The sequence below is a fragment of the Parasteatoda tepidariorum genome, chromosome 6, assembly GCF_982258835.1.
Source record: "Parasteatoda tepidariorum strain Cologne lab strain chromosome 6, Ptep-v5.0, whole genome shotgun sequence".
In the NCBI taxonomy this organism is placed as follows: Eukaryota; Metazoa; Arthropoda; class Arachnida; order Araneae; family Theridiidae; genus Parasteatoda; species Parasteatoda tepidariorum.
Genome location: NC_141760.1, coordinates 2,834,976 through 2,857,500, shown reverse-complemented (window position 1 = coordinate 2,857,500; position 22,525 = coordinate 2,834,976). Strand labels below are relative to the sequence as shown.

Below are 22,525 nucleotides of genomic sequence, written 5' to 3'. Positions count from 1 at the left end.
GTTGTTTTTTTTTTTTTTTTGTATTATAGGCATGCATGTAATCTCCATAGTGAGGCAGATATAAATAAAACCCCTTTCATTTTGTTTTCTAGCAATCGTCGAACACATCATCCACTATTAGTTTAAAATCACGAAAATAAAGGAACTCATATGAAGCACTTTTGTTGAAGAAATCACATTCATCGAAGATGAAAACATTTCAACGGGGGGGGGGGGGGTAAATTCTTCCAACCCATGAATATTCGACCTCTGGGGATATTTTGTACTTAAGTACTGTAATCGGCGTGAACTGGGAACAGCACATAAGTCGAGACATGCTGTTTCCGGGATTCGAACCTAGTAAGGTCATTCATTGGGAGTTAAATCATGCATTTTCCTGTGAAATAATTGTAAAAATGGTGTCTCTAATGATAGTTCACTTTGAGAATTCACATTCAAAGTCACATTTTTTCCGTCGTCAATATTGAAAATTTACCCGCGGGTAATCGTAATTTGGTAGCTGAAAAATTAAATGTTCAATTTACAAAATTACATGTTAAATTTTATGGCGAATATCTTGAGCTTTTGGTACTCTTTTGAATCAGAAATGCCTAATAACTTGACTTTAGATAAAAATAAGCAATACTTAAAAGCTTATTTAGGAGGAATCGCACCATAAAATTATAATAGGGCTATCAAAATATTTAATGTGAATAATCGTTATAGTTTTAAATTCGAAGTGTTTGATCAAAATGGAATTTGTGCGCCAATTTCAGATGAAAATCAATGTGAAATTATAAATGAATTGAAAAGATTTGGTATATCCTTAAGTGATATCGCCATGAACGAAAACTGTTGTTTATGTAAAAACATGTTCCGTCGATTGTGCCTGTGAGTTATTTACTGGAGAAATTATTCTCAGCAATGAATTTCAGACTAGAATGGGCAGTTGTGAGAAAAGATCTTTTCTCAAACATTTTACTGTCTTTACATGTTAACAGCTTACAGATTATTAGGAACTTGGCACTACAGAAATTGGTGAAAAAATAGCAAAATTATACCTCGAAAGAACAGCGAAGTTTCACTTTTTTTTACACTATCACGAGAGATGTCGATGAAAGATGTAAGTTTACCGTAGATTCAATCTTCGTTGCTTAGATGCAAACATTTAGCTGAAAAATTACTTGCCAGTTAGCTTAATTCCTTAGAAAGAAATGGAAAGATATATGATTATGAAAAAGAATTTAATGTTTGGCTGATTGAGGGAATAGTTAAGGAAATTTTACCTTCAAACAATATAAACACTTTTTAAGGAAATGAACACTTTTTTTTTTGCGAAGGAATAGAACTATCCCTCCATAGAAGATTGTGTAGAAAAGGCCCTAATATATTTAGATTGTTATCAGCATTCAAGGAGAGATAGATGATTTAAAAGAAATGGATAACTCAAGAAAGAAATTTTACAAATCCTACTTCAAAAGAATGACCATCGCTACTTGAAATTCCTATGTCAGAAGCACGAGAAGAAGATTATCTTAAAAATTACCTACATTGGAGGGTATGTTTTGGAATCTCTTCTTTTTTTTATTACCTTCCAGCTAATGCTCCAACCCATTTGGAAGAAGCGAATCTTGCGAAACTCCTTCTACGTCGACAATTGTGTGGTGAGTACCAAATTTAACCTTTGAAGGTGGGAGTGTTCAGCATCGCCAACATGGGCTTTAGATGAGGATAACTGATGAGAATAAACAGGACCATTATTGGGACTAAACTTGCCTGAAGATACTCTTTTCGTTGAGTTTCTTAAATAAAATAAAAAAATGAACTGCATCCAACGAAACGAAATATTTAATTTACACTTAATTGAATTTTTGATCCGATTACCATTTTATCTCCACTTACTTCGATATCCAAATGAATGCTACAAGAATGACTTACGAGTTGTGGCAAAAAACCAATTTGGAAATGATGAAAAGGGCTGAAAAATATGTATATTTCGGAAATTCCTAAATATCTGTTGAAAAATTTGCCCTCCGAATTTAGATTTATCCTTGCACTTATTTTGTAATGACCGTAAGACAGAATACGTACCTTTTTAAGTGTCAAAAATGAACAAGATACAACTTGTACATGCAAGGGGTAGAAGTGCATCAATTAAAACGATTCCAAAAGTTGAATCTGCATTATAGTTGCTCAGTTAACTCATACATTAAGAACTGATCTGGTTCTAGAGAATGTACCTACTACATATAGATCGGATTCCACAAATGCCTTAAAAATTGAAATTGCCTTGATGAATGAAGACACGTAACTGATTGCTTTAATCTTGCTGGCCTTCCATCAAATTGATGCAACTGCGATTAATTACTTGAAATTCTCATCTGGGGGAGGAATTAAGTTGGTTGAAACTAAAGCTCGTTCGGAAGAAGAAAAAAAAAACTGTTATATCTGGTATAAAGGCTGATTCAAATGTTTTTCAGTATCTTCTTTTCTCAAAATCGCTAGAATATTAGCATGGATCAGAAGATTTTATACAAAATGCGTAAGAACAAGAAAACTAGTGGATTAGAAATGGAGAAGGTGAAAAAAAAATTATTTTGATATTTTAGCAAAGAACAGAAACTGGAATTACAAACATTTCATGACATTGAAGGATTAATCAAAGTTAAAACTAGAATTTCTATTGAGAGAGGCGTTTCGTTATCTTATTTTATTTCCATCAAATCACCAAATTAGGAAGAAATAAATTTCTGCAAAAACATGTTGAATATTTTCATTTTGGAATACAAGTACTCGTGTTTATTTACTTACTCAATCAATCGAGCAACGCATTTAGAGCTTCTTTGACCACTGAAAACATTTTATAAGCTCTTAATTATAGAGGAGGAATACCGACGACTTTATATTCAGATAATGATACTAATTTAGTGGACACTTATAATGAATGAAAAGCCGTTGATTGGAAGTCTCAATTTAATTAGAATTTGCTAATATGATAAAGATTAAATCCTCCAACCACTTCATGGATTCTGGGAACGCTTAATTTACATGGTAAATTTCTTAAGTAAGATATCAGGAAATACTACTTTAACGTACGAAGAAAGATCATCTGTGAGTTGGAAAGCCCGTCCTTTAATCTCTCATTAGAAAGACATAGATGACTTTTTATCATGAACACCTGTGACGTTTTTGCAAGATATAAAAGAAACAGGTGTCTCAGATCTTTAGATCAAATGAATGTTAAAAACTCAGAAGAAAACATGTTTACAAATAAAAACTAAGTCATGATATATAAAAATGATTCCGCTTTGAATACCTGGGATAGCTAAGACAATTTTCTAGAAATCCTAAAGAATCTCAAGTCAAAGTTGGAGATATAGTACTGATTAGCAACATTACTATTTAGCAGAAGGGGTGAAACTTTCCATGTAAAAAAAAATTCCCTGAAATGATGGGAAAACACAAGATTGGTTCAAGGAAAATCCCAGTCCCGTTGAAATGCTGTTGCACTAGTGGTTCAAGAAACATCATTTTTCCGAATACCTTCAGCGGATAAGGATGAAGTGGAAACAGATCAAATATCTTATTGTATTCTTGCAGGTGGCTCATCACATATTGAGCCTGGATGCCAGAGTTGGCCAAAAATGTAATCGATTACATTTTTTTATTACAGTAATCAATTACTTGTAATCATGATTACACTTTTCAAAATTTTTTATTACAGCTGTAATCATGATTACATAGTCGATTACAGTAATCAATTACTTGTAATCATGATTACAACTTTCAAAAAATTTTGATTACAGCTGTAATCATGATTACAATTTTGATTACAGTAATCAATTACTTGTAATCATGATTCCAAGTAATTGCGATTACAAGTAATCACAACAAAAACGATTACGAGTAATTATGATTACAAGTAATCTAAATATATGATTACATGTAATTTGATTGCACGTAATTTGATTACATGTAATTTGATTACATGTAATTTGATTACATGTAATTTGATTACATGTAATTTGATTACATGTAATCTAAATACTCGATTACAAGACTATTGTACTCTTATAAATGATTATATTTTACAGTAGATAGTAAAATGTATTTTATAATGATACATTTTGGAAGTATTAACATGTACTGCATTTTGTACGTATTTGTATACGTACAAATGAATGTAACTAAAATGTATGTACATATGATTTTATCTAGTGCATATGTTCAGACATTTTAGTTTCACACACATGTACATACACGTATATTGTAGGTATAAAATATATGTACGTATGTATATAGATAATAATTACGTATGTATGTGCAAACAATGTAGACATGTACATTTATACATCATGAATATATGCATTTTATGCAAATATTTGTGTATGTAAAATGTATATCTATGTTCATGTACGCATGTATATACAAGTACTTGTGTTTGTACGAACATACATACATTGTCTGTACAATGTATGTCCCATGCATGCATGTGCAATTTATTTATGAACAGTCTAATATATGTATGCATGTAAAATATAGGTATATCTGTAGGATGTACAATATATGTATGTATACATGCACATGATATGCATGTCCAGTGTATTTATGTACATATACATAATATGTTCATGCTCAATGTATGTATCCAAATATGCATAATACATTTGTGTACGATTGTACGTACATTGGGCGTATTTATATTTTACATATATTCATACATACATTCGACATGCATAACGTACGTACATACACACATTTGAGATGCATATATTGTACAGATGTATATACATATAGCGTAAAAATGTATATTCATATAATGTACATATGATGAAATGAACATATAATGTTCATATAATGTACATATGACGAAATGAACATATAATGTTCATATAATGTACATATGTGTGTACATATACAGTACATATGTGCAAAAATATATTGAACATAATTCTTTCTTACAAATTTTGCATTTGTACATGCATGCTATCCCTATCTATGCATATGGTGCAATGAATATATGTCCAATGAATGTATCCACACATATACAATGCACGTATGTTCCATGTATGCATATCCATATGTACTATATATGCACGTACAATACATGAATGTATGTACATGCATTGTACATGCGTACATACATTACACGCATACATATGTACATTACATTCATGTCTAAATATGTGTACAATGCAATAAATAAAATGCATGTAAGTTAACTTTTAATGACTCAAGCAAGTTAAATGACAAAATCAAACGATATTTAAATTTAGTTTTCAGCTTTAATTGTTCTATATCATTTTGAAATTATCTGAATAAAAAATTATTTTCAGGTATTTTCATGAAATGTTTGACAATACAGATTTATTTTTTTTTTATAAAATAATGCATGATTCATAGAAATTTTTTTAATGGTAAGAAAAACGGTAAATTTTATGTGTGGAATTAATATTTAGAAATTCAAAATAAAATTATCGTTTGCTTTCTAAAAAATATGAGGTCGAGTTTCATATGCCTTAGAATAAATTTTAAAACAAATTTTAATAACTTTACTCATATAAATTTTTTTAATGTATGCACAATGTATGTGTATATTGTAATTACATATATTTTAATGTACGCATGTATTTGTACATTACTTGCAATTATGTACATGTATACGTTGTATGTACATGCGTACATTGTGCATATAACTATTTTTTTGTACATCCATGCATTACATGCGCATAAGTATTAACAAAGTATGTAGTTATACAAGTACATACGTAAGTTGTACATAAGTACATACTTTGCTTGCACATATATCGCTGTACATATAATTATGCATGTATGCATGTACGCATTTTATTTACGCAACTATGTCCAAATATTGCACCTTTAAATAACATTCTTACATATTGTACGTAAATACGTACAATTTTATACACGTACGTACATTTTATATACGTGCTATTATCGTAAATTTATACAATATATGTACTTAAGTAAATAAAAGCATGCAAACGCATAAACATTATTTTCATATACGTTCATACATACATTGTCTATGTATACAAAGATACAAAACATTGCCTTTTTGCACAAACTAACATACATGCGTGCATGTATCATAAATGCATAATTATATGTACTAAGCATATGCGCATTGCATTAAGTATATTACAATATAATTATGAATATTGTACATGCAAACAACGTTTGTGCATACATTGTGTGTATAGGAATTGCAAATTGTACGCTCATGCGTGCGTACATTCTATGTACATAAAAATATGTAAACACATGAATACTTACATAAAAAATTTGACTATAGTATACAATCGTAATAACTTGTAATCGTATAGTTTGATTACAAGTAATCACAATTACATGTAATCAAATTACATGTAATCATATATTTTGATTACTTGTAATCATAATTACTCGTAATCGCTTTTGTTGTGATTACTTGTAATCGCAATTACTTGGAATCATGATTACAAGTAATTGATTACTGTAATCAAAATTGTAATCATGATTACAGCTGCAATCAAAATTTTTTGAAAGTTGTAATCACGATTACAAGTAATTGATTACTGTAATCAAAATTTTTTGAAAGTTGTAATCACGATTACAAGTAATTGATTACATAGCTGTAATTATCTGTAATCAATTACAGTTGTAATCGATTACTGTAATCAACGGCCAACTCTGCTGGATGCTATCTCGTCATGGATGATAGCTGCTATCTACAAAATGAATGGGTTTGTGAAGTTTTTGTTGAGTTTTGTTCCACTTCGAAACTCAAGGTGGAAGAGGGTTGGAAAATCGACCATGCTTGGTTCATGCACATTAATACATTATTAATTTATGCATGCATTATTTATTTTAATTGTAAATGAAGCGAATTCTCTCTGTTTGCACATAGTGATCGTCATTAAATGTCCTATGTTTATGTAACTTACACTCAGTTTAATTTAAACGTCAAAACAAAGAATCATTCAGCATTTCGTTCGAAATTCAGACCTGGTTTCTTCCAATTTATGAATGTAGAAAAATTTCGGCATTCATATTAAAATCTACACAAGTTTTAATTATAAGTGACGAAATATTTCGAAGTCATTAAAACTTTCAATCGGAGACATTTCAAATAACTGCGTCAGAATATATTTTATGGACTCTATTTTTAATGTTTTTTTTAACACTGTTTCTACTAGTCCGTTCGACAATATTCAACTGACATTTTTTAGCAGCTGACACTAGAAATTACCATTAGGCATGCGTACTGGAACTATCCGGACGAATACATTGATAATTATTACATTGATCAAACTTCATTGGTAACTATTAATAATCACCGGTAAATGTGATAAATTCCAAAATATTTATCGCTTTAATCGACTTACTTGATTATCATTAAACCACCTTCAGTCGGTTAGTTATAATAAGCGAAGAAGTTTTTTAATTAAAAAAATTCCTATTCATTCTAGATAAAAATCAGCACAGTTCTGCTTTGGGATATTTGAAACAGAGTGGAAATTTCGGAATACATTTGCTTGTATCAATGACAGAACTTATAAAAGGTAAGTTTATTACATTCATTTTTAAATACTAGTTAAAATTATGGAACATTAATCGGTAATTTTTTCCGAAATGTTGTTGATTGGCAGAAACAGTGCTCGGAGTAAATCATTTTACAGACCTTCAAAATTGTAGAATGTTTATGAACTAATAATCACAATGTTCAGATCACCAAAAAACGATTGGATCCATTGCGATCAAATTGGAGAGTATCCTGACATGCAGAAAATATTGCAACATTAAACAAAATATAATAAAAAATAAATAAACTACGTATTTAAAAAAAGTACTTTAAGTAGCCTTTTGAATAACTGCGCTGAAGTTAAGCCACAGAATGAGCTCCCAAACTAAGTATGTACTATAAAATTTTCGATATTTATTTTTAATCAAAATTATAATTTCTATTATGGTTATCTTTTGAAAAATAACATTTTTTTAGCAATATATCATTATGTGGTCATTATTCTGTGTGTGTGTGCGTGCGTGCGTGCGTGCGTGTGCGAAAAAGAAAAACAAAGCGAAGGAGGTCAAAAAGAAACGAGCAAAAAAGAGTGTGCAAGTATTAAGAACTCATAAAATAAGTTAAAAATATAAAGACAACATGGAAAATAATATAATAATTAATGGAAAAAGAAGAAGAAAAATTATTAAAATATTTTCAAAAATATTTTTAAAAAGAATGTATTTAAAAAAAATATATGAAAAAGTCGGAAGACAAAATAATGAAAAGATATAATCTCGTCATCCACTTACACGATTTTTTAAGGCAATCCTTTTGCTGATATAGTCGTGTGAGTTGATGACGAGATTATATTTTTTCATTATTTTATTTTCCGGCTTTTTCATATATTTTTATAAATATATTTCTTTTTAAATATTTTTAAAAATATGTTATTCTAATAACTTTTCTTCTTTTTCCATTAATCTTTGTTATATTATTTTTCATGATTTCTCTATATTTTTAGCTTTTATATATATATATATATATATATATATATATATATATATATATATATATATATATATATATATATATATATATATATATATATATATATATATATATATATATATATATATATATATTTGTAATAATATGCCTTTAAAAGCTAGATAATTGGAAATACTTAGGCTGAAGTTATTTAAAACAGTGTTCGTTGGATATTTGCATGGATTACATTGGTGGGGTTTCCATAGCAGGGATGTTGGGATTTGGCGCAGATTTATTTAGCCATGAAAATATGAAAAAGCTGTTCCTGATATTTAAACGGGGATTCTGAAAAGCGTGCTGGTTGCTAAAGTATCCTTATCTTAATGAAACGACATTCAAATGATAAAATTTAGAGATTTTGATTTGCTAAAAGGCAGGGGCCACTCTGACGCTGGGGGATTTCTGGGACTATCTTAATGCGTACTTCATCTACGAATTATTGCCCATTAACTACAGAAAATAATCTTTTACCTGACATCTTGACTTTTTATAGCTCTTTGTGAGAGAACGATTTCCATATCTTAAAATTGATTATATATATTGATTATATAATTGATTATATATTAAAATTGATTATATATATATTGATTATATATATATTGATTATATATATATATATATATATATATATATATATATATATATATATATATATATATATATATATATATATATATATATATATATATATATATATATATATATATCCTTCAAAATGAAGATGTCCCGCAGTGGACTGATCGTTAAGACACTGTTCCCAGCAGATCACCGAAGTCAAGCATCACTGGCTACGGTCAGTGTGCGGGTGGGTGACCACTTGGATCAGTCTGCGTAGGGACCGAGGGTGTGCGGTATTGGTCCTCGTTAAATTAGGCTACCGTAAAGTGCTCGACTTCGAGCGCAGGTCGTCGGGCTACCGAAGCGGGGGTGCCATCCCCTCCGCAGAGGATCAAAATTGTGATGGCATGTCTTCGGATCATCTTCCGGGATGTCTCCCAGACCGTCCCCAATAGCCCATTGTGCAGCTCTAGTGCGACGTAAATTACCAACAATAACAAAATGAAGATAAAACAAAGGAAAATTACAGACATATGAAAAAAGGTGGGAAAATTTTTCAAAAAATTCGGAAAATAAAAGCTATAATCTTTTCATCAGCCCACACGATTATATCCGCAAAAAAAGAGTGCTTTCTGATATTGTATCAATATAGCCAAAGCAAAATATATTAATTATAATAGTGTGAGGAGCACTCAAAACAATTTTTTACAAAAATTACAACAAATAAAATAGAACACAATAAGTAAAAATAACACGTAAAAACAGAAAATAAAATAATATAAAAATAAAAAACAGAATAAAGCGAAATCTATAGTAGTAGTAGTAGTTCATTTGCGTCGCACTAGAGCTGCACAATAGGCTATTGGCGACACTGTGGGAAACATCCCTGTGGATGATCCGAAGACATGCCATCACAATTTTGATCCTCTGCAGAGGAGATGGCACCGCCGCTTCGGTAGCCCGACGACCTGCACGCGAAGTCGAGCACCTTACGGTAGAGCAGTTTGACGAGGACCAATACCGCACACTCTCGGTCCCTACGCAGACTGATCCAAGTGGTCACCCACCCGCTCACTGACCGCAGAAAGTGATGCTTGACTTCGGTGATCTGCTGGGAACCGCGTCTTAACGATCAGTCCAATGCGGAACTCGAAATCTATAAAGCGAGTATCGAATTCAAATGTACTTACATGAACGGGAAATTTTTCAAGAATGATTTAAAAAATATTTTCGTAACAAGATTACCAGATTGAAAAATATGAAAACAAAAGCGCATATTGAGCGTAACTAGAGAAGATTTGTTTCAAAGTGCCGTTCTTACTGCATTGCTGAAGTGCATTTGATTTGCTAGTTATTAAGGATGGGCCTGAAATGTATGTGCTGAAATGGATGTATATTATACTGGATAATTTAAAGAAGTTGACCATAAATAATTTTGGAAAATAAATATTTGTTTAAGAAAAAAATATAAAATAGAAATATGAATTGCCTGTTTTGCACATAATTTTAGCCACGGATTTGCCCGAAATGGATCTGCACATGGAAAAATTATATAAATTAACAAAGAAAAAAATTTTTAGTAGATAATTTTAACACGGATTCGCCGGAAATGGATTTACACATGGAAAAATTTTATAAACTGATAAAGAAATTTTTAGTAAATAATTTTACCCTCCGATTTGCCCGAAATGGATTTGCACATGGAAAAATTGCACAAATGAACAAAAAAATTATTTAATAAATAATTTTTGGCAACGGATTTACCCGAAATATATACATATATATATACATGTATATATATATATATATATATATATATATATATATATATATATATATATATATATATATATATATATATATATATATATATATATATATATATATATATATATATATATATATATATATATATATATATATATATATATATATATATATATATGGCAATTCATTTATTTAGAACTGAGGACCAATTTTGGCCTCTGGTAATAATTTATGGTAAATAATTTTGGCAACGGATTTACCCGAAATATATGCATATATATATACATGTATATACATACATATATATATATAAATGGAGATAAAATGAAAGATAAACCAAAGAAGATGAAACAAAGGAAATTATAGACATATGCAAAAGGGGGGAGGGAAATAATAATGGAGGAAAAAAAACAGAGAGAACAGAACAGAAACAAGGACATCTTTTAGTTTAGAAAGGGGAATGCTATTGAAAAGATCCTGGAAATCAAAAGTCGCAATAGAATTAATTTTATTATGTTTAATGAAATCTAAAATCGGTTGATTATTAGTGATAATCCAAAAGAAACCTTCTTCAGAAATATTGTCAATAAATATATTTAAGTAGTTAGAGAAAATGGTGCCAGGTTTAGTTAGATAAGTATTGGATCCACTTGTGATAGTTCTAAATTTTACAGGAATTTTATGAAATTTACGACTGATAATTAATAAAAGTTGAAAATATCTGCTTCCTTGATTTATACGTTAAAGAAATGATTTTAATTTTAATATTAATAAAGTAATTACTTGGAATTCTAATGTTTCTAGGAGCATCTATTTAAATACCACTTTCAATGAAATGAACAGAATTAAAAGAATATGCAGTAATATTTATTTATCCAAAAAAACAAATCGATAAACTCTTTCAAAACTTGATAAAAAAAACAATGGATACCCAATTAAAGTAATAAAATTTTATATAAAATCATTGAAATAATCATATATTTTTGTGGATATATTTACTAACCATTTTCTTTGTTAATTTATATAATTTTCCCGTATGCAAATCCATTTCGGGCAAATCCGTGGGTAAGATTATTTACTAAGTATTTCTGTATTAATTTCTCATGTGCAAATCCTTTTCGGGCAAATCCGTGTTAAAATTATCTACTAAATTTTTTTTTCATTGATAATTTATATAATTTTTCCATGTGCAAATCCATTTCGAGCAAATCCGTGGCTAAAATTATTTGCAAAACAGGCAATTTATGTTTCTCTTTTCTATTTTATATTTTTTCTTAAATAAATATTTATTTTCTAACATTATTTATGGTCAACTTTATAAATTATCCTGTATAATATTACCTTGTGCACAAACATTTCGGGCCCATCCTTGGTAACTAACAAATCAATGCACAGCATAACAAATCACATCAGCAATGCAGTAAGAACGGCACTTTAAATTCCTCTAGTTACATTCAATTTGCGATTTTGTTTTCATATTTTGTAATCTGGCAATCTTTCTGCGAAAACATTTTTAAATCATTCTTGAAAAATTTCCGTCCATGTAAGTTGATCTGATTTCGCTACTCGCTTTATAGTCCATTTTATTCTGTTTTTTATTTTATTTTATTTTCTGTTTTTACATGTTATTTTTACATAAAATGATAAGTAGTAATCATTTTATTCTATTTAATAATTTAATAATTTTGGAAACGAATTTGAACTTTAATATTTTTTAATACTCTGCTGTGAAGAAAATGTTAAGATTTAATCAATTATTTCAAGAGCACATTTCTAAGAAATTTTGAATAAAAATGCATTAGTTTGTTAGAACATGCACAATTGTAATGACACGATTAAAATAATCATTCAACTGTTATAATGCTTAATTTTGCATAACATTCATCGGTTTTAATAACTTGAAATTGGCATTGTAACTATTTCACACTGATTTATATTGAAAAATTCTTTTTGAGCATGACCAGATCAAGAGGACCTCTCAAGTAAAGTGATGAAGGTAAAACTGTTTTTTGTAAAAAAAAAAAGCAGTTTTCCTGGTTGGCAAAAATATAACACGCTTATTATAAAAAGGAAAATTCTCTGTCAATTTCTAAAGTTTCCATAATTGATAATTCTTACTTAACATTTATACTTTAATACAAGATGTTTTTGCTAGGATACAAAATTAATAGTATTTTGATCTATTGTATTTTTCAAAAACCTTTTTCCTCTCAAATTTCTGTAAGAAAAAGTTATCTGAAATTTCATTAAAAAAAAAACTTCACTGTTTCTGAATATGGGCAAATATTTGCTAATTTGGTGCAGCAAGAGCTCGGATTTACCCATCAGATCCAGGCTCCAACATACCATAATCCTACCCTGCCTCTAAAATATTCGCAAACCGGAAGAAAAATAAATCCCAAAGTCAATCGAGGCACTCGTTATTGTGAAAACAAGAGCACACATATTGTTATCTTCCCATTTTATATGTAGAGAAAGTAATAAAAAAAATAGCAGAGATAAATTTCAATTGTGAGTCTATCAAAAAGTGAATCATTTATCCGTTTGACATCGTTTCAACCAGGATAGTTATTTCCGGTCATTTCCGGAACAAAAAGCATGAAAATACATTCAGATTTTATTCTTCCATTACGCCATACATTGGGTCTGTGGGTATGGCAACTCTCCAACTAAGTGACACTTATAACTGGCATTGACCAAGTTAAAGGGGTCACAGTTTATAAGTTAGTAGAATTTTAAAGAAATCATACTGAACTATATTTATCTGTCAAACTATGACGAATTCTATAATAGTTTCTATAATAGTTTTTGTAATAGATTACGTGATTTTTAAATGTACGAATCTATTACAAGAGTGTACAGCTTTGATTAAAAATGTTAGAATGTTAGAAATTCAACATTAAAATGCCTTTTACATTCGTTTTTTACTCACTTAAATGACAAACTTAATCAATCAAATTTACACATTTCACAATATTTTTAAAAATTTCAAAAAATCAAAATAAAGTATGAACTAATTAGATAATTTATTTTTGAAGAAAAAACGATAATTTTAATAAAATTTTAAGGGGTTCAAAATATTACTACATTTGAACTCTAAAATTCAATTAAAAATGGAGGAAAAAAAGTAATTTAGTATTTTGTAGCTTCGCCATTAACTTTGAGCACTGCATATCAACGATCTTACATGGAATAAGCAAGTTTTCGGCAGTCTTTTGTCCACATTTGATATATCCACTGGTTCAGCGTTGTTTGCATGAGCAACTTCTTATCTTATATATATAAATGAATGTCCGTGTGCGTATCCTTTATAGACTCCTAAACCGACCGACCAAAAGCTATGAAATTTGGCATGCAGATAGTTCAAAGCACGAAGAAGGTCACTGTCAACATTAGAACATTCTACTAAAAATCGTTCGAGTTGAATGAGAAAAAAACGAAATGGAATTTCCTGATTGGTTAAGCATTAACCATTGTATTATATTTAACAATGCAATTTTTCGCATATTTTAAAGATAACATCAATAATAATTGCTATCTTTTGGCTCTATTTGATAAAAAAATAGTTTATTGCACGTATTTAAATATTTAATTATTTTATATTCGCTATGTCAGATAAATTCAATGAGCATTACGTGGTAGCATTCGTGGTCTACGCCACCAAATTTATACTTTGTCTGATACTAAGCGCTTTTATTTTATTTATATTAATGTATTTAAACGTGTTATTAAAAAATTACTTATTTAACCTCTTCGAGTCATATATATATTCTCAGGGTGGCGACAATTACGGTAAGAAAGATAAAGCTGGTAACCAAATTATTTTTATAGCAGTTTATTTGTGGGGGGGGGGGTAATAATAGTTTTCTTTATTTAATTCACCAAGACTTAGTTCAAATTAAAAACACCAAATTAGTTACACTTTTAACAAACATAGATTGGATGTATTAGATTTGAAGTGAAAGCAAAAATAATGTTGTCAAATCAGCCATGCCCAAACTTAAGCTACCGCTTTTCATTTTTTTCCATCTTGTTTCTCATTTTATACGAATATATTTATGACTCGCCCATCCCGAAAAGGTTAAAACAAACGGTAATGTAATAGAAAACAATATTTATGTATTCTAACGCAAAATTAATGAGAAAGTGGTACTCATTCGTTAAGGAGAAACATAAAAAATCGACTCCAATATTTACGCCAACCAGTGTTTGCCAGGTGCTGATAACCGTTCACCCCCAGATGGCGATGTAAAATCCCCTAAAATTTTTTAAAAAACCCCAAAATTTTTAACTTAATGCATAAGTATTAAAAAATAGTACAAAAGTTAAATAATGTATTGAAAACGTTGCTTTAATACTTCTTATTATAATGACCTTTGGGAAGCTCATAATCTCCTGGAAACCCACCAAATACAGAAATACCGCCTGCTTCTCAATATTTTATTATCAACAAATTAATCTTTTTTACATTTCAATCGTTACACTATCTCTAATTTCTACTAAAATATTTAAGATTTTTCTTCAATACTTTTTGACTTGCACATTTTTTCATAAATAACGATATAGTCTTTTTTAAGATTTTAATACTAAAATTAAGCTTAAATTTTTGATAAAATATCCAACATATTTTCGTCAATACTTTCTGATTTGTATATGTTTTCGCTGCTAAACATTTTTAACATAGAAGAAGTAGCTACAAAATCCTTTACCCTTAAACCTTTAAACTGCTTTTCGTCTTCCCAATCTTTCTTGTACTTTTATAAGTACTTCTTTTTTTCTTTATCCTTTGGCATTAGTGCACATCACATGCACATTACCATGCACGTTAAAAATTTTAAATAATTTGAATCTAAATTCTCCAAACGTACTGGTTGATCGAGCTAAGTAATAACCAACTACATTCAACAAAGGGGTAAAGGTCTAAATTTATATCTTAATCTTTCTGTTTTGGTTTAACATATTGATTTTCATATTACTATCTCACACATTCTCTTACAGAATTTGATATTAGAAGGTAACCAAAATGAGACTAGTAAAATTCACAATTAACCCTAAGACAAACCCCTAAAAACCAATTCCCCTAAAATACCCACTGAAGATTAAAAATCTCCCTAAATTTAGGGGGAAAACCCCTAATCGGGCAACACTGACGCCAACGATGCTTAATTAATTAAGGTAAAGTATGCATATTGAAATAAAAGAAATAAGCTATGTATTAAAAAGCGAAAAAAAATGGAGTAAAGGTATTTATTTGTCGAGAAGAACCGTAAGAAATAGTCGACAATGATGCTTAATTAATGTTGGTAATAGGCATTTATTGAAATAAAAAAAAGTAACTTTTGAACTAAAAAGCAAAAATAAGTAGAGAAGATACTCATTCGCGTTTTGGGTAAATGCAAAAAATCTGCACAATGTTACTGACACTAATGCTCAATTAATATTGATAATGTGTCTTAATTGAAATAAAATAAAATAATATATGTGCTGAAAAGTCAAGGTTATGGAGGAAAGATTAATATTAAATTCGTTTATGAAAACCGTAAAAAATCACTTTTAATTTGGATAAGTTATGTTGAGATTAAAGTGGAGGCAAAAACAGTTCTGTTACACAAAACATATTGATGCAACCACTTCAAGTTATTTTCTCCGATTCATAAATTCCCCTAAAAAATGTCAATGCCTTTCAGTTTTGAACACGATTGCGTTGTATTCCTCAGTACTGATTTATTGATTCCTTTCTCTTTTTTTACTCACGCCGTTCAAAGAACGGATATTCTTTAGCCAGTAATTCATAAAAAAATCTTCTTATAATGGATAAAATATCAATCTGGATGTTAATTTGAATAAAAAGTTAATTGAAGCTGCATTCTTCAGGTTATTTTATGTATGTCGTTCACAGAAATTTGATCACGTTTGATTTCATTTACATGATTATTTCATTCTACCCCCACCCCCCTCCCGTACTTAACTTTTTTTTTCTGAAACAAATTTTTCCTTTTAAAAATTTATTCTTTGAGTTGATTCGGGGTTAAAGGACGATAATTTTCGTTAAAAATTACGCATACTATTTTCTTTTGTTTTCTTTCTTTTTAGTCATCAATGGATTTAATTTTCTTTCGCTGTTTTGATAATGTGATATCGCCATGGTAATTTTAAATGAAATGATAATTATTTTTTTCAGTATAATACGGCATCCTAACACATAACTGCACCAGCTATGCGAGGCGGGTAAAACTGAGCCCCACCCAACTGTGTCATTTGCCACCCCCCTCCTTAAGGATTTTCAATAAAATTTATTATTTGTATATACTGGGGTGCTCTGTCCCCTGCTCCTCTATCGCCACCACTTCTACAATAATTTTTTGTTTCATACAATAAGCAGATTGTTGCTTCTAAATTAAAAACTACTCAATTTAAAAATTGTTTTACTGTATGAACATGGATTTGATTTCCCGGATTTCCGATTCTATTTGTATAAAATTTATATATAAACATTTCACGCGAACACCATAGCAAAAAGTTATAGATTAAAAAAATATCTAGTGCTTCTTCAATTTATGGTGGAATGAATATTGCCCAACCTCTGTAAAAATAGGGTGTTAAGATCATTGTGCCCTATTAAAACTCGAAAATTCTTTTTAGAAAGTTTTACTCTTGGATTGGTTTGTTTGAACGTGCATTAAACTGTAATTTTAAAAGTTTATTTTACGTAGGCTGTAAATTCAAATTGAATGTAACGATTTCATGAAAATGAACTGTGGGATTCATGAATCATTCAGGTATTATGCTTTTCAAAAACCAACTCCAATTCTTCGTGGCATATTCATGCATTATTTAGAAGAAAAAAGCTTTTAAATTGTTTAAATTCTCATGGTCGAAAAGACATGTTGACGTTACGATTGTCTCAGTATACTGATTTTCAAGAGTTAGTTTCTGTTGGCCTGACCGCAACATTCAATTTCCTTTAGACTCGGAAATAAAATTTTTACAAGTTTTTTTTAAACTTCTCATCATTTTTCCACCTCTTTTTCATCGTTAACCCTCTCATGTTAATTTTAATTGTCATAAAATTTCTTCTTTTCATTTTGCGCGCACTTAACCTTATTCTTGCAGCGAATAAAGTTTCTCTAAAAAGGATCATTATCACAAAACTATAATCTTCTACAAACAATAACTATAATTTATGTTCAAAACTATAACTATAATCCATGTTCAAAACTATAACTATAATCTATGTTGACTTTTATTTCCATCTGCATGCTTTTATAGACAGTGAAATTTTTTTTATCAAATAATATAATCTAAGTACTTTATTGGGACGGAGGAGGTCGTTGGTTCGAGTCCCGAAGTAGTTGAAGGAAATAGTATTTAAGCATATGCTATTCGCTTTAATGACTTCGTTTAAGTCCCAATTCAAATGCACGATATTGCAGTTAATACATACCTAAATTCTCATATCATCTCTCAGAAATTCGTAAGTTTATGCCATCATGTCATTAAATTGCTCTCTCTAGAATAATTTTTGTTGTTGTCACACATATATATGCTGTGTGCTCATTACAGAAAATAGCTCTTAAACCTTTGTCAAGTTGAGCTTTATGTTCAACTTGACAAATAAAAAGACATAAAGCTTTTTGTTCACGCGCATTTATTACGGAATAAACACTTATATTCATAATAGCAGAAAAATAAAATCAATCGTGAATAAATGTTTTTGTAAAATTCAAATATGCGTTAATCGCGCTTCATTTTTATTAACAGAGTAACGAAAATATTAATTGCTTACAAGAAAACTCATTCAATATTACCGCTCTATAGAATATGCCAACTCTATCGCCAATCGGAGTTTCACAGCCTGGGTTTGTATTTTTTATTTCTATCTAGAACGATCCAGCAACCCCAAACGATCTGGCAGTGACGGTTTTTCCCGGCTTCCTTCAGCAGTTTCTGTCTGATAGGCAGAGACGGTACATCCGCAGTGAACTGCCAGTCATCCCCCCATTTTGTGGTCGAGATTTCTATACGGATTTGTTTTCTTTTTTTGAAACAAAAAAAATGCTGTGCTTTGAAGAAGAAGAAAATTCGCATCTTTAGAGAGAGAGGAAGATGATAGTCATTCGTCGAGTTCTGTGCTTTGAATTAGATTCGAATTAGGGGAAAATAATCGTCTGCCGGCATCATAAAGGATTTTAAAAGGTAAGTCGATATATGACTTGAGATGCTCTCTTTTTTTTATTGTTCTTCTAATCCTTCACTGGTAAGATTAGATCCTTCATTTTAGAAAGTGACGTCTATTGATAGAACAAGGGCAATGACAACTGAATGTCAGAGATCTAAATAACCACCCCCGCTTACTTTTGGCAACTATCCGCTAAGTCTGGAAAATTATAAATAAAAAATTTTTAAAAAAAATCATCACTGAAAAGATAGTGCCTGTTTTCTGACGTTTTCCCTTAAGTATTTTATAGTTTCCCTGGATAAAACTATCTACGAAATTTGAAGTGACTACTAAGTTTAAACTTCATTATAGAGAATATCCTATACCATACTGTCTGTTATGTCACAATTTTTCCTTTTAATACTGTCAGGAAGGTCGTCAGTGATTATTAAAGCTAAGAACTTTCGTTTGCGATTAAAACATTTTTAATACGAGAATTGATTTTTGTTTAATATGATGGCATAAATAAATTTGGAGTTGAAAGAAATTATTGCAATCATCACATCAGCATATCTTAGACCTAAATATATTTTCATTAACAACTCTATTTCATTTAGCTGAATTAAAAATGGTTCAAAAATCTACTCAAGAATATTGAACTATGTAAAGACTACCTCTTTAAAAGTCGAGATTTAGAATTGTTAAAGGTCCAAAGAGAGCATCCATAATGAATTCGTCCTTTTTTATTGTTATAAAATTGTTTGTATACTATCAATAATATTAGCAGTCTTAAAGATGACCTTTGTTTTACTTTTTTTTTTTTTGTTAATGTTTTTTTTTCCTTTGATAATGGAACGATTTAAAAATTTGTTCGGTTTGTTTTAAATTTAAGTAGATTCTTGAATTGTTGACTGAAATTTTGAGTTTTATTTATCTAACTCTATTGTGACATTTGATGAGTTTTCTCCAACTTATCTTCAGTTGGGTTCGATTCGTGAAACGAACCGTTAAACATTTTGATTCAGTAACATATGGTTCGTTCTTACAACAAATGTAGATGTGCTTTCTGCTATTTATTTTTAAAGTATGAGCTTAGTTATTAGAGTTATCGTAATTTAAATACATCGTTGAAAGTTTTAAATAGGAAGTAAATTCAATAGCGTGAGCAGGAGATGAATAAATATGATTATACAGTATAACTGATTAAATCTAATTTTGAGAGTTATTTTTGAGAGATATTTTTGAAAATATTAATTAAGTAGCTGATCGAAGATTTTTGTTTAATGTAGAACTGAACTTATTATGCTGGTTTGATAAAAAAAAAAAAAGGTTGAAACAATGAAAAGTTTTTACTTCAAGTCAGCTTAAATAGCGCAACAGTTCTATTTGACTTTTTCAGTCTGTAATATCTTTGTAAATAAAGGAAGGAAAACAAGTTCTTCATTTTAAGGACTCATTACATGTTTAAAAAATATTTGTACAAAAAGAAATAAAATGCTGTTAAAAATTGGTTTTACTGAAAAGGTGTGAATCAGCTTTTGTGCACTCCAAATTATTGTATTCAGAGAAATGAAACACCATGAAATTTAAACTCTGTTGTTTTTAATAAATCCTTCCAGAAAATATTAGATTTTTTTCCATCCTCTTGAGAACAATTTTATCAACGATATAATTATTTATATGATTTATTATAATTTATTTTTACCTTCATTGGTCAGAATAATGAGAAATTATAAGAAATTCGTTTCATTTCATTTGGATTTTGTTTCTTGACTAAAATGTATCAAAAAACAACTCATAAAAGTTAAGTTTAATGGGTTAAATTTTTTGTAAAAAGAAATATTTTATCGAATGAATGATTTTACTTGTTTGGAAGCCCCGTTATCGAGTCTTTGGAGAATTTATCATACAATTGGGATATCAAAAACTAAAATAATAATTTTCAGAGATTATTTTGAATCCAATAAGCCATGTTAAGTTGAAATCGTAAAATGATCCAACTAAAAAAATACATTTCAGAAGAATTTCCTTTTTATATAAACACGGTTATGGATGCCTTTCCTTTTTCATATTTTATGATATAAATTTCGTTCCATTGTGTACATACTTGAGACAGAGGGTTCGAAAGTTTTTATTTAGCTGTGAATGATTGGGGTTCTAATATCAGAGATGGTTTGAATCCAGCAGATCTTCAAATCAGTGGGCACTGTTTGGGAAGAAAGGGCGCATTGACATCAGTCTCGAAATTGTGGAGCCTTAGCCTTCTTCACTCCATCTGGCCGACAAATGGCTGTTGTGGGAAGCATTTCACTTTTTTGCGTACGAATTATTAATTAAATTTGGGCACCTTTTCCTGCTGTTAAACTACAAAATTCCACATTCAACATATTTAAAAATGAAAATAATGGTTGATGGAATGGAAGAGATGTGCGTTTGAGTGCTTGCTAACTACACTATCATGCAATGTCTCGCACATTATTATTCTTAAGGGAGGGGAAATTGATTAAATTCGGCAAAAATAAGCTTTAAAAATAATTTTTGTGTATTTATTTGAATATTTTTTAACATTTCACGTCATCGTTAACACACGATAGAATTAAAAGTACTTAATCTTTGTGAGTTCAACTGTGACAAAACCGAATGACGAAATGTGTGTTGTCTGGACTGAGAAGCACGTTTTCTTAACTACTTCTGTCCCAAATCGTCTCCGCTGAAAAAAACAGTTTTTATTTTAAAAGTAAATTTATGTCACAATGACGTGAATTTTTAAAATGCTAGGATGTTTTACTTTTGATCGAAACTAAATAAACAATAAAAACATAACTTTCACACATTTGCCCTACTTGACTGATTTTGCGTATCTTGGAAAACTGCATCATTATTTAAAGCTATAGCAATGTTATATAACTGTCATGAAAACAAAAAGAACATTAAGAAAGCTTTTAACGTATCTGAATCGATATAAGTTGTAAAAGCAACCATCTTGTTTAGTAAGACAAGCCTCTCTGACGACCCTGGCCGACTGGACTGGCAGCAGAAGTATTGAACTTTCTCATGTCATTTATATACGTTAAACTGTATCATATAGAATCTTGTTGAAATGTTTTGATAAACTATACTGGCTTGAGATTCATATTTCGAAAAAGTTTTTAGCGGCAATTTATGTTACCGTTTTTTTTTTTAACACAGTTATTTTTTTTTTTCAGAAAAAAAGAATTTTAAAAAGAATTTTCTTACTATCTTACCCAACTGGCATGTAGTTAAATAAAATATGTGTGGGAAATATAGGGTTGATATTGAAATTAAAATTTTATTACTGAATTAAAAACAACCTAACATTTCTAAAAATGGTGAAGTTAATGGATTGTAAAGGGCAAAACGTGTCTCTCAGTTCAAAATTAAATTATTATGTAAACGAAATATTATATGGAAAGAGTTTTCTCATTCGGCTTGTCCTCAACAGCAACAAACCAAATTTGAAATAAAAATAAAATTGCAAAAAGTATAGA

The 22,525-nt window shown here is 29.6% G+C and overlaps 1 protein-coding gene and 1 long non-coding RNA gene across 4 annotated transcripts in view; both read left to right on the top strand.

The window, feature by feature from the left end:
• LOC107438864 (uncharacterized) overlaps positions 1-7,638 on the top strand; it is an 8,023-nt gene extending 385 nt beyond the window's left edge. The window contains exon 2 of the long non-coding RNA XR_015434890.1: positions 7,452-7,638. This is a non-coding gene — a long non-coding RNA (uncharacterized LOC107438864). The remainder of the gene's footprint in view (positions 1-7,451) is intronic.
• Positions 7,639-18,740: 11,102 nt separating this feature from the next.
• Ndae1 (Na[+]-driven anion exchanger 1) overlaps positions 18,741-22,525 on the top strand; it is a 167,941-nt gene continuing 164,156 nt past the window's right edge. The window contains exon 1 of one of the 3 annotated variants that reach the window (XM_043052758.3): positions 18,741-19,054. The gene's annotated coding sequence lies outside the window, so the exon portion shown is untranslated. The remainder of the gene's footprint in view (positions 19,055-22,525) is intronic. The other 2 variants (XM_043052756.3, XM_087165310.1) reach the window with 2 other exon arrangements.